This window comes from Pleurodeles waltl, chromosome 1_2, assembly GCF_031143425.1.
Source record: "Pleurodeles waltl isolate 20211129_DDA chromosome 1_2, aPleWal1.hap1.20221129, whole genome shotgun sequence".
NCBI lineage: Eukaryota > Metazoa > Chordata > Amphibia > Caudata > Salamandridae > Pleurodeles > Pleurodeles waltl.
This window is the reverse complement of record NC_090437.1, coordinates 476945152-476957574: the sequence shown is the minus strand read 5'-3', so window position 1 is coordinate 476957574 and position 12423 is coordinate 476945152.

Below are 12423 nucleotides of genomic sequence, written 5' to 3'. Positions count from 1 at the left end.
CCACAAGCTTTCTAACAGCATATTATCCATTGTTATCTTGATTCCCAGGTACCCAAACCGATTCTTCTTTCCCTTTAGGTTACTTAAAGAGTCAACCAGTGCATTCCAAGGGTCGAGGCCATATAATGATGATTTCCCCCATTTTATCCTGTACCCTGAATACCTCTCAAAGGCTGAGAACACTAAGAGAGCCATTGGAATGTTTAGCTGCGGATCAGAGAGGTAAGGCTGTATTTCATCTGCGTAGAGTGAGATTTTTTCCTTCTGTCCTGTCACATCAGGTGACTTTGTAATGTCTGCCCTCACCCTCAAGCAGCATGCAATGGGTTCTATGCAAAGGGAGAAGAGGAGGAGTGAGAGCATGGAACAGTGCTTAGTACCTCGACCGAAGGGCAATGGGGATGGATACACACTATTGACTCTGACTGCTGCAGTGGGCACTTTGCATAGGAGAGCCACCCATTTATGGAACCTGGGGCTGAATCCAAAGGTCCCTCCCATCTGATGGAAGTACACCCAGTCTATGGAGTCAAATGCCTTTTCTGCGTCTAAAAACAGACTGACAAGCGGTTTATCTGTGTGGCTCACCACATCCAGCCAGTTATGCAGTCTTTGTTGATTTTGTTGGGTCGTCCTCCTTAGCATGAACCCAGTTTGGTCTGTGGGTATCAGTTTAGTAATTACCCCATCAAGCGATTAGCTATTATTTTTGCCAGTATCGTAACCTCAAATGAAGGAGAGAGATGAGCCAGTAGTACTACAGAGGTTTCTTTATTTGTTTGGTTTTTATATCACCTCTATAGTGGCGTGGTTGAGAGCCACTGGAAGAATCTCTTCCTCTTATGATCCTCTATGCATATCCAGCAGATGGGGAAAGATAATCAAGGAGAACATTTTATACTATTTGGGTGGGAAGCTGTTAGGCCCTGATGATTTCCCATTTGGCATGCCTGTAAGGGCCTTGGTGAGCTTGGCAAGAGAGAGTTATTTTTCTAGGACTGCTCTGTGCTCTCTGGTCAACATCAGATTTGCTATTCAGAGAGAAAGGTATCCTCTGAAGGCACTTGCAGTGCGATCCCAGAAGAAGGGTGTCCTGTAGCAACACTAGGTCTGGTGTTTGTCATTGGATATAATGGGCCAATCTCCTGTAATTCTATTGGCTAGGCCACTGACATTTCAAGAGAGGATTCTCAATGTGGTGGGATCTGATCATGTGCCGCCATTGGGCCATGTGTGTGCCACTACTTTGTTTTCAGCTGTTTCCTGATTCTGTGTATGGTGTTCAGCTATTGTGCAAATGATAATGCCGCTATAGTTTGAAAATAATATCCCCGAATGGTCACCCCCCCACACATTTTCTATAGGTGAGTTCAAAACTACCCACTTCCCCAACTTCGGAAAGGTCTGTCACTCACCTATTTCCCTCTCTATCCCTGTTTCAGTATACACCCACAACATGGGTCGACAAGTATAAAAATACCAATAATCAGCAAGACAAACTCAAGCAACAAGAATAGTAGGACAGCCTTGGACCTCCTCCAAATTCAAGATGCAATCACTAGAGAAGTGTTTCACATTTCTCCTGTAGCCACCGCTTATGGATGAAGACTCCTCCCTGCCTCAACACCAGGGTGGGAGTGCCGTAAAGTTTAACCCCAGTCTGACTATTTGTATGCCACTGGGTCCCTTCTTGTATGGGCACCGTGCCCTGCTTTCTGAGGGCATCTGTTCGCCCCAGTCATCCCCGTCTGGGTCGACATTCAGTTGTCCTTGGGATCAACACATGGGCGGTTGTTGTCAGCATCAGAAGACTCAGAGGAGCCTCCAGAATGACCAATTATTGGGTGTGTGTTAGATTTGGCCTATCAGATCGAAGTCTACCCTCCGCTGGGAGGCTGTCTCGTTTATTCCAGAGGGACTGAGGTGGAGGTTCATACCGCCTTGGGACAACTGAAATGACGAGGGGGTCCCAGGCATGAATTTGGTGGAGGATGATGCAGGATTGAAGAGGAGATCCGGGAGTTTGGTTACTGTGTGATTACCATCTTGAACTGCTTGGCTACACTCCTTGTATCTAGAACCTTAATATTTTGTAGGGTGGATTTCCCAGCATATTAGAGATACTATAGCATTCATTGGAGGAACTTTCCATGGCAGTCTTTGACTAGCCACCCATAGTCTGCACAGCTGCTACACAACCTTTTCCAGCAGAGTTGCGACAACACATTACAGACCAAACTGTTTAGCCAGAAGGGCTCTGCTGCCTGTAAGTCGGACTGAAGAAGACCACCAAAAAGAGTGTTTTTGCCACTGGCAGTGTGTATCTCTCAACGTTCAGTGGTATAATTGTTACCACCCTCCCTCAAATATGGACATAAAACTCCCTGAAGCAGCTGTTAAGAGCCAGGGAGAAACTACCAGGCCCTTGAGCAAACCTCTCCTTATCTCAAAGGCACAATGCAGCCTTAACTGTCATCATTCACGTGTTCGTACCATATCTCAGCACATCACGTCTTAGGGCCAACTCTGGCTTCCATAGAGCCACTCTTCATTGACAAGTCTGCGGGCTCAGCTTCCCAGTGCCATACCGCACCGGCCCGCTGCACTTGGTGGCTGTTCCTAGGCTTTTTCCTTGTCACAATTTATTGATGTGGTCACATTGTGACACTGGGATCACTCCTATATCAACAGTTTCCTCCTTGAGGAATGATGTTAAGAATTATATCATGCAATCATTTCACCTTTCCCTTTGGTTGTGTGCAAAGAGGGCAAGCAGAGCTTTACATGGTATCAGTGGCTCGTTCCGCTCTTAGCTACCGGCCTGAAATGTGCCCTTCCTCTGTCTTGTTTCACAGTGTGTCTCCATGTGGTATTTGTTACGGATTCTTTAAATCATGTATAGAGTGGCTTGTTGCTCCACCCAGGGGAGTATTTTCTGACCTCCTCCACCCAGAGAAGAAGAAGAACCTCTTTATCTCACGCTTTTTTTCCGATTTCGTGTATCATTCCACCTCCACGGAAGTACTCGTGTTGGAATGAATGAAGGACTATTTTACTTCTGTGAAGTCCACTCGATCATCATACTGCTTGTTAATTCAATTCTTTATCTCCCACATGTGTTCTGTAAAGAAAACAATTCTTTCTTGCTACATTTTCCCAGAAGTGGCAAACCTCTGGAAAGGTGTAATCTCATAAACAGAATCTGTGCATGTAACACCGCAATTGTGAACGTCTGTGTCTGTATGCACTGCACATTAAAGCCTGCCCTATTGGCTTTGACATGCTCGTTTGTGTTTTCTTATTTCACTTTTAATTCAGACAGGCAAAGAAACTGTGATAGGCAAAACATATGTGTCCCGTAAAACATTTAGATTACAGAAAAAAAGTCGCCAATTAGCCACATTTAACTGAGATTATTATATAGTGTTAAACGCTGTATGTCTACACTGGGGAGAATGTGATACCTCAAGCCTGAGAGTGGCTGAAATCAGACTACCATTTTAGAAGAACTTTGAAAATGCTGCTAACACAGCACGAGAATGGCTTCGCTAATAAAACTCCATCTTGTCCATCTTGTGAAAACGTCTGCAATACAGTACAGGATCATCATGATAGAGCAGGAGTTTTTTCTCTAGACTTATTTGCCTCTCTCGTCTCATTGCGCTTTCTCTTCTTTTGTTTTTCTTACGCATGATATTTCTTCTGTTACCAAACAATGTACACATTATGTATACATTCTAATTTTGTATCTATACCAGTTTTGAAGTATTTTGTATGTGATTTGCACTTACAATCTAACACAGTGAATAAGACTGCTATTTTCCAAACAAGCAGTGGCAATAGGTCTGGCTTTTGGCTGCCAACATTTTGGTTTTGTCAGTGCTATTTTTGTCATGATGTTTAAAACGGTACTGTTGGTAAAGCTCCTGGGAATTAATCAATCTAAGAAAAATGACAAAAAATAAAACTATGTTTTGATTTCACCTAGCACACACTGGAATAGTAATCCTTGGCATTTAAAGGAGCTGCTTTGTGTGTAGATGTGCTTTTTATGAAAGGGCAATATTCCGTCACTCACACTGAAGTAAGCCAATGGATGAAGTGGGATGACCCATGACCCCATGCTGTATTTTGTAGTGGTTTGAATAAACATGTGAATGACACAATAGCAGACCAACGAGTTAAGAGAGTTGGATGAGAGTCCCTATAAGTGAGTATATTATACACATTGTTTTTAGTAAAGTCAAAAGGTCTTGACTAATGAGAGACCTAATCAAAGAATCCTGCCTCGGTACTGTACATTTTCATCTCTGTCACATGTGGCATTTAAAAACCAGAGAGACAATTGTATGATAAATGATGTGATTCTGCTATCTATTGGCCAATGAAAGAAAGATGGACATAATTATTATTTTAGGCCTGTGTGCCAGCAACATTGTTATTATAATTAATTAAACTACCTAACCTAAGTATACATGCAAATGTGATAAGGAATGCACAATTCAATATGATATGTAAAGTAGTATTGAATGCTGAGTTATTGTAGGCCAGAGCCCTTACTAATATCCATTAGGACAAGACGACTGACGTGCATGCCAGCTATGCTTTGTGATGAATGTATCACAGTGTTGGCAGTATTGACTATTGTGTTTTAATGTAATTTTCCAGCGAAAGGCTCTTTGCTTGACTGCTTATAGCATTAGCCCTGTTTAACCAGTAGGCTCACAACTTTCCCATATCAAAATCTATTCTTCCACATACGGTTGATCGCTGAAAAATTAATGTGAGATTTGTCAAGATGAAATGTTTTAGTGGGTTGAAAGTTGGACCCAAGTATCACTCTTACCTTGTTATGAAAAGTTATATTTTCCTACTGTCACTGCTTAGTTCATTTTCTAGAAAATGAGTCATTTTCGAAAAAAGGGAATATCATATCCTATGACCAACATGCTCTTTATTAAACCGCTTAGGAGGCAGAAAAAAGTTTAGGTTGAAATACTGTAGGAAGATAAGAAGGCTGCAGGTAAGCAAAAAAGAAGTAAATTATGAAATTAGCTTCTTCAATTGACAATATATTCCACTATTTGCATCTTGGACGCCCTTTAGTGCCTTTTCTTTAATTCTGGGAATGTGTGAGAGGGAAAATTAATTACTTTATATGCTGAGAAGCCTGTAGAAGGCTCCCTTAGAGGGGGGAGTGGCGCTTAAAAATATATCTTCAAAGTAGCAGCAAAAAAAATCCACTGTTAGTTAGCTAGTTAGTAGCGCCAGCCCTTTCAGAAACTTCTGTCGACAGAACCTTTACTAGATAATGTGTGACATTAGTTCTCCCAGATACAATTATTCCAAGATGATTGTTCTTTCAACACACATGTAATTGGGACCATCAAATGAAGTGCTTGAACCAAAAATAATAACCGTTAGCATCATAATTTGATAAGTGGCAATATCAGCGATTGTGCGAGCTGGAATTTATCCCATTGGGAACTATTTGATAGCAGCTGGCCCTCATTATAACCGCAGCGGTAAACACTGCCTACCGCCGCAGCGACGGCCGCCAAAGACTGTTGCTGCGGCTACCAGCCATCCACCGTATTATGACCACAGCCGGATTTCCGCCACAAGCATGGCAGAAATGTGGCTGTGGCCATGCCGGCGGATGGCGGTAAGGTGGCGCTGCATACTACGGCCTGGCGGTGTTCTGCTGGAGGGCGCTTCTGGTGGTAGCAGCGCCCCGTCCCGTCTTCTACCGGAGGGCCCTCTGAATCCAGGTAAGTCAGGTCTCCGACAGGGTAGAGGGGTGGGGGGGTTGTGTGTGTGTGTGTGGGTGTGTGTGAATGTATGTGTGCGTGTGAATGCGGGTGTGTGTTGAGTGTTGAATGCATGTGTGCATGTACAGACGTGTGAGTGCGTGTATGTTGTGTAATGTGAATGTGTCTGCATGTATGTATGTTTGAAAGTGTGTGCGGATATGTGTGTGAATGGACGTATGCATGCGTGTAGGCATTTGTGAATGAGTGTGTGTATGCGTGTGTGTGTGTGTGTTAAGCGGGCGTGAATGTAGGGGAGGGGGGTTCGAAGAAGTAGGAGGGGTGGGGTGGGGTAACTGGAGTGGAAGGGGGGGGACCCCTATCAGTGACAGGGAAGGAATTCACTGTCACTGATATGATCTACCTCCATGGTTTTCGTGGCGTTACGAACGCCACAAAAACCATGGCGGTAGGCGGGGTCATAATCCCGTAGGCGGCACAATGGCAGCTTCCCGCCATATTATTGCCGACCGCTGGGGTCGTAATGACTCCCTATATGTTCTTATTTACTGAGAGACCGCCATTGAGCTCAGGACTGCACAAACAGTGTAGGTCCTTCTGTCTCGTGGGACATCTGCTTACAATCACATGCTTGTAGAGAGTGAAATCAGAAATAGTGATGGATGAAAATATTTGCGAAACAGGTAAAGCATACACTTTTTCTCAACTGTGGAGTGAAAGTAAGCTAAAAAAAAACACCAACATTTGCACCACAAGGAAATCTGAGAAAACGGCGAGTTCTGGGATTTTCTTGCAGTTCCTCCACTTTGTTGGTGACCTGGTTAGAGAAATATAGTTAAGGGGAAAGCACACAAACTGCCCTTGATCTGCCTCACTCAGGACTCCTATGCTGCTCTCCTAGAGCATTCAGCAAAGTCTGCTTCTCATAATGTTGATGCTGGGTAGTTTGCATGCTTTATTGATCACTGGTGCAGCTTTGGCCCTTTATTGATTTATTTTGTGGGAAAGCGAGAACTAAATTTGTTTGTATGCATTATGTGCTTTCAGTTAGCATCTGCTGTTGAGATGGAAGGAACCCCAAAAACCCACAACTTACCGTTCCTACCTGAGCTCAAGGAAAGGCTATGCAATCCAGTCCCATTCATTGATGTAAGGAATTAGGGAATTCACACTAACATGGCGTGCCTGCGCAGACTCAGTGTACCTGAAACCTTTTGCGACATCTACTTTTATAAAAGACAAGGCCATTTGCCACATGTGTTACAATGCCAGGTATTTCGGTTTTTGTATATAGAAAAGATATTCAGAAGATTTTGTACTTAGAAGAACTAGAACATTACCATTAGGGTAGGGTGGCCAGACGTCCCGGATTTCCCCGTCTCGGTTTTTAGAGGTCTGTCCCGGTGTCTTGACGCTTCTCTTAATTTTAAATAAATGTCCGGTTTTTGGGACAAAGGTCAGGTTATTAAATAAATGTCTCGTTTTTTGGGACAAAGGTCAGATCATGTAGGGAAGCATACATTAAAGGTATGCTCTCCTTTAACAGATGCCTACAAAGTATGAGATAGTTAAAGTAATTTATCTGTTTTACTTTCAGGCAACACAGTTCTCTGTCTGCTCCCAACAGAAGGACGGAGTGGGGAGCAGAGAGAGGTGGGTGGGGGCGGGCTGGGGTTGCAGGGTGTGAGGTCAAGCCACAGCTAATTTTATGTATGTAGTCTTGTAAATGTGTGTGTATATATATGTGTGTGTGTGTGTATATACATACACACACACACATGTATAAACGCACATTCACAAAGCTACGCAAAAAACGGGACAGGCCAGATATAAAAGTGAGAGTAAAGACTTTAGTCCTTCTTTTATGTCTGACCTGTCCCTGTTTTTTGCTCCTCAAAATCTGGTCACCCTATATTAGGGACGCATATTTCCCACTTGCAGAGAATCCTCCACTGCTGCTGCAGATGTACTTGTCTGTGAATGGGGCGAACGCAGGCCGCAAGGGGGGCACAGGGTGCAAGGAAATGTGCAGGCTCTAAGAGACAGCACAGGGTGCAGAGGGGAAGTGAATGGGTGAGCACAGGGTGCATAGGGGGAACACCAGATGCAATGGGGGAATTGAGGGTACAAAGAGTGGAGTGCAGAACACAAATGGGGACAGAGTGCAAAAGGGGGGCCACCGGGTGAAAGGCGGAAAGCTGGGTGCATGAGGGAGCAGGAGTCGGATTCAAATTGGCCTGGTGCAAGGTGAGATGGACATAGGGTGGGGAGGGTGACAGGAGAGTCTTTTTTGCTGTAACTACAGAACAGTTAGAACACAGGCATCCACAGAGAAAGCTGTAACACACAATATATACAACAGTGGGTGCGAAACTAGTGTCCCAACTCCACTAAGCAGTGGTAGCCACGCTCAACATGACAGAGTAGCATCCACCGCACTTCTCACATTTATAAGCTGTAAGACCAGGAGGACACTCACCAGGGCAGGTGCTACAGAGGTCTTCCTGAGCCATATACACAAGAACCACTGTGGTGGTGACACAGGTAGACACAAAGGGCCAGGGTAGAAAGCAGCAATGCATGGGAGCAGCTGCAAAAAAAAAAAAAAAAAAAACAGATGACACTTTTGAAGCAATAACCATCGTCATTGAGCACTCTTTTTTATAGAAACTGTTCTCCAGCACCATTCACCAGCAATTGGCTCACTAACACGGGCAGACTGAGGTGAGCACCCAATAATGAGGTGATATCACGTTTGCTTTTTTCTCTGGAGCTTGGACAGGATACAAGGGACCGGGGGCTTAGAAGGACAAACAAAACATAGTCCACTGGGGGATGAACACCGCACAGTCATCGGGAAGGGGCTGAGCATAAGGGTTTTGAAGAGGTACCAGCAATGGGCATCCCTGTCCAGCATGGAAGTGTGCACAGAGACATTCTAAGGAATAGGAAAAGTTGGCAATTCGGCAGGGGCACCCTGGTAAAGAGAGTGGGACAATCAAACTTCCATACATAATAACGTTGCCCACATAACAGCGTCTTTTTGTAATTTGAGTGGAGCATGTTTAACAAAACCATAGGGGAATATCTGCTAATGGTTTGTTTGGGGCAAGAAGCAAAGCAGGTCAAACTCTTTCAAGGGTATTTACATTCCAGCACAAAAGTAATTTCATTTTGCTAGGAAGGCGCCCTTTCCTGAGCGCATATAGCTCTGTGTGCCACTTTGTGTCAAGGGAGCGTTAGTTGGATGTAACTTGAGCGGATTAGTGCAAGGAAATGCAGCCATTACCAGACTGGGCTTTGCATCGAAAAATATTGCCTCTTTGAAGCAGGTGCTAACACGTTTTTTTTTTTTTTTTCTGCAGTCCACACATTGTACGTGTCCTGCACTGTATAGCACATATACCATGGGTTAAATGTTTAAACATTTATCTAAGCGTAGGATTTTGTTTCTGAAGAGTATGCTTCCAGCACAAGTCTTATGTTAGACACCATGCACACACATCTCTTGTACCAGGGTGCAAAGGATGTGGTGGTGCTAGGCAGCCTATTTGTGCCAGCAAAGGGGTAGTGAGCAAGCAGCAAGCCATGTTTAGGTTTCACCTGAGACAGCGCTGTCATTACAACACTATTGTTTCTTAAAAGAAACCTCTAAAGAGGGTCTTTTCACCTGCCCACTAATTTCTATTGGTTGGCCCCATCGTCACTCTCATTTCCCGGATTCTCATTGGTCCGTGCATTGATTACGCTTTCTCCTTCTTCGTGCCTTCTTCGCTTGGAAGGAGCATGGACCAAGTACTAATTTATTGTTTGATTAGTGTCCCTCCACTGCTTGCCTGCAGACTGTGGTATGTTTTTAGGTGGAGCACGCAAGCTCTCTGGCCTGTTGTGAATTATCTGTAGGCTTTTAAACACACCTATCACACGCCCATCACTATCACTCGTTCACGGGCCTGCCTTTCAAAAATGTTATCATTGGTAAATGCTTTACGTTTGTCTCTCCTTGGGGCAGTTTTGTTACTGCCTTGGCCATCGACCCTGTTACATGAATAATTGCACATTTGCTGATACGTTTGACTGCAAGCAAACTTCTTTTTCTTTTTGTGTCTCTCTGTCACGCTCATGCTCCTGACGGCTGTGGCGCTTTGAATCGGCTTGATTATGTTGACTATTTTACTTTTCATTTTCAATTTATGTGGCAAGAAAAGTCCAGTTAAGAATTTACAATGCTAATAGCTCTAACTCGGGCAAATGTGAGACCTCTTGCATTGCAAATGCTTGTTATTGTTACTTGTTGCCTCATTGCTGGCTTGGATTTCTAACTGCTAAAGTTAGAAAAAAAGTGCTGAAATTATTGATTTACTTAAGCAGTTTAACCCTCTATCTTTGCCGTAAAAATCCCAATAGCAGCAGGCTGTGTGATTCTATCCATTGATCTGGTCGAGGCAGCCTGCAGGATGTGTCCTCCATGAACAATTTGAGGAGAAATTTTCAATGCTGGATCTTTATGGATGAGGGTAAATTGTTTTTGCTCTATTATGCATTAGGCGCAATTATGTTGTTTTCTATTTACAGAGGTATCTGGCCAGGTTATCATGCAGGTACTGATTTTCAATTTCACATTGAACAGTTGTTTGTTGCAGTTTTATGGTTTAAACCAGTTGTTCCCAACCTGTGGTCCGGGGACCCCTGGGGGTCCGCAAAGCTTCCCCAAGTGGTCCGCGACTATTTAGAAAATGTAATTACTTTAACAGATTAGGTCCCCAGCTTTCAGTAATGACTCAGTTGGGGGGTCCCCGGATTCCAATAATGATTCAGTGGGGGTCCTCAGGTTCCAGTATTGACAAAGTGGGGGTCCTCAGAAGTCAAAATGTTGGGAACCACTGGTTTAAATAATTGTATTATAATTTTGAATGAAAGACTCTCACCTACATCGAATGGCCAGTCATTGCTGCAGTTTTATACAGTGCAAACTCGACCCAGAGATATTGGCGGTCTTTACATGAGCACCAGTTATATTCCAGAAACTGTTGCAAGTTATGTACCTAGAATCACAAGAATGTTGAACTGATGCTGAGACTCGAACCTGGCTCTCCGGTTCCCACGTCTGCAGCTCTGGCAGTAACATCAATTCCAATCCTTCGAGGAGGGGAGAAGGAGGGGCAGAGGGAAGCTGCACTGCTCCTAGCCACAGCATTAAAAACAAGCATTGGCAAAGTCAATAGGTCGCACCATTTTGAGATCTATTTTCTTTGTTAAAGTTTTTTGCCGTGTTGCATAGTAGCGTGGTCGGTGTGCAACATGGCCAAAGTAAAAAAAATAAAAGCGCTGTGACGCGGTCAGTGCTGGACTCATCATAATGCATTTTTAAATAATTTTGCAGCATAGCAGGTTTGGCTTTTTGTAGTAATTTGCTACTAGTATTTAGGACCTTTAGAGTGCTGCTTTATTTATATTTATGGAAGTGTCTGCCATGACTTTACACAGCTTACAGTAATGTTGCAGGTCGTGGCTGCACATGCCACACAAATGGCACAGTCTTGACGATTTCCAGAAAAAACTAAATTGAAATTTTGTTAATTTTCCTGCCAAAAGATAAGTTATGCACTCTTTCCCTTTATTGCCACGGATCATGTGCACTGGAGAGATTTGATGATTTAATAAATGAGCAGCAATGAATAATGGTAGCTTTTTGCTGCATAACTTACCATCACAGCATGATGCTGTCTGTGTTTGAGACTATGGGGGGAGAGTTATCTGCATATGTGAATGGGAACTCAGATCAACTCTAGGCACTTTTAACAATTATTGCCAAAGCCAATAGGTTTAACCTGTACGAGATGTATTAGCTGTGTCATTGTTTTTTCACCATGTTGTAAAGCACCACAGCTGCTGTGCAACATGCCTGCAAGTAAAGAAATTTAGGGTCAGATTTATAGCAAACTGGCACAGCGCAGTACATTTGGGATAAATCTAGTGCTGCTACCAGATTGGATTTATTATTCTGAGGTGTTTGATACCAAATAACCCAGGGTTCAGAGTAGCCATCATGTAGATGTGAAACTCGTACTGACCAGTGTCCAGTACATGCATTAAAATACCTGCTCTGCTCACTTACTGTGTCACAGGTTTGGCAGGGACACAGCAGGGGCATATTGCTCATGCAGCTATGCCCACACATACAGTATAGTGCACCCTGCCTTAGGGCTGGTAGGCCTGCCAGAGGGGTGACGTACCCATATTGTATGCAGTGGATAGTGGGCAGGGCTTTTTAGGATTGCCCCAGGCCACTCAGCCTATCTCAGGTATCTGGAGGCATGGCCCTTGAGGGTGGCACAATCTGTGCTGCTGCCCTCAGGGGCCTACCCTTAGTACCCCATGCTCTGGGTATCTAAGTACCATTTACGAGGAACTTATAGTGGCAGCTAAAGGTGTTGCCATTTGTGCCAATGAATCACAACTGTTTTAGGGAAGGAGATCTGGCCCAGGGAACCTGGCTAGCAGGGGCCAAGGTGCCCTGGACACTAACAACTTTGAGACTACATCAAATACCAGGCAATTAGTGGGGGCTAACCATGACAAAAGTGGCCTTTTCTCACAACATACATTTCATTTTTCTGGATTTTAGATTGTAGATTACTATGTAGTTAAT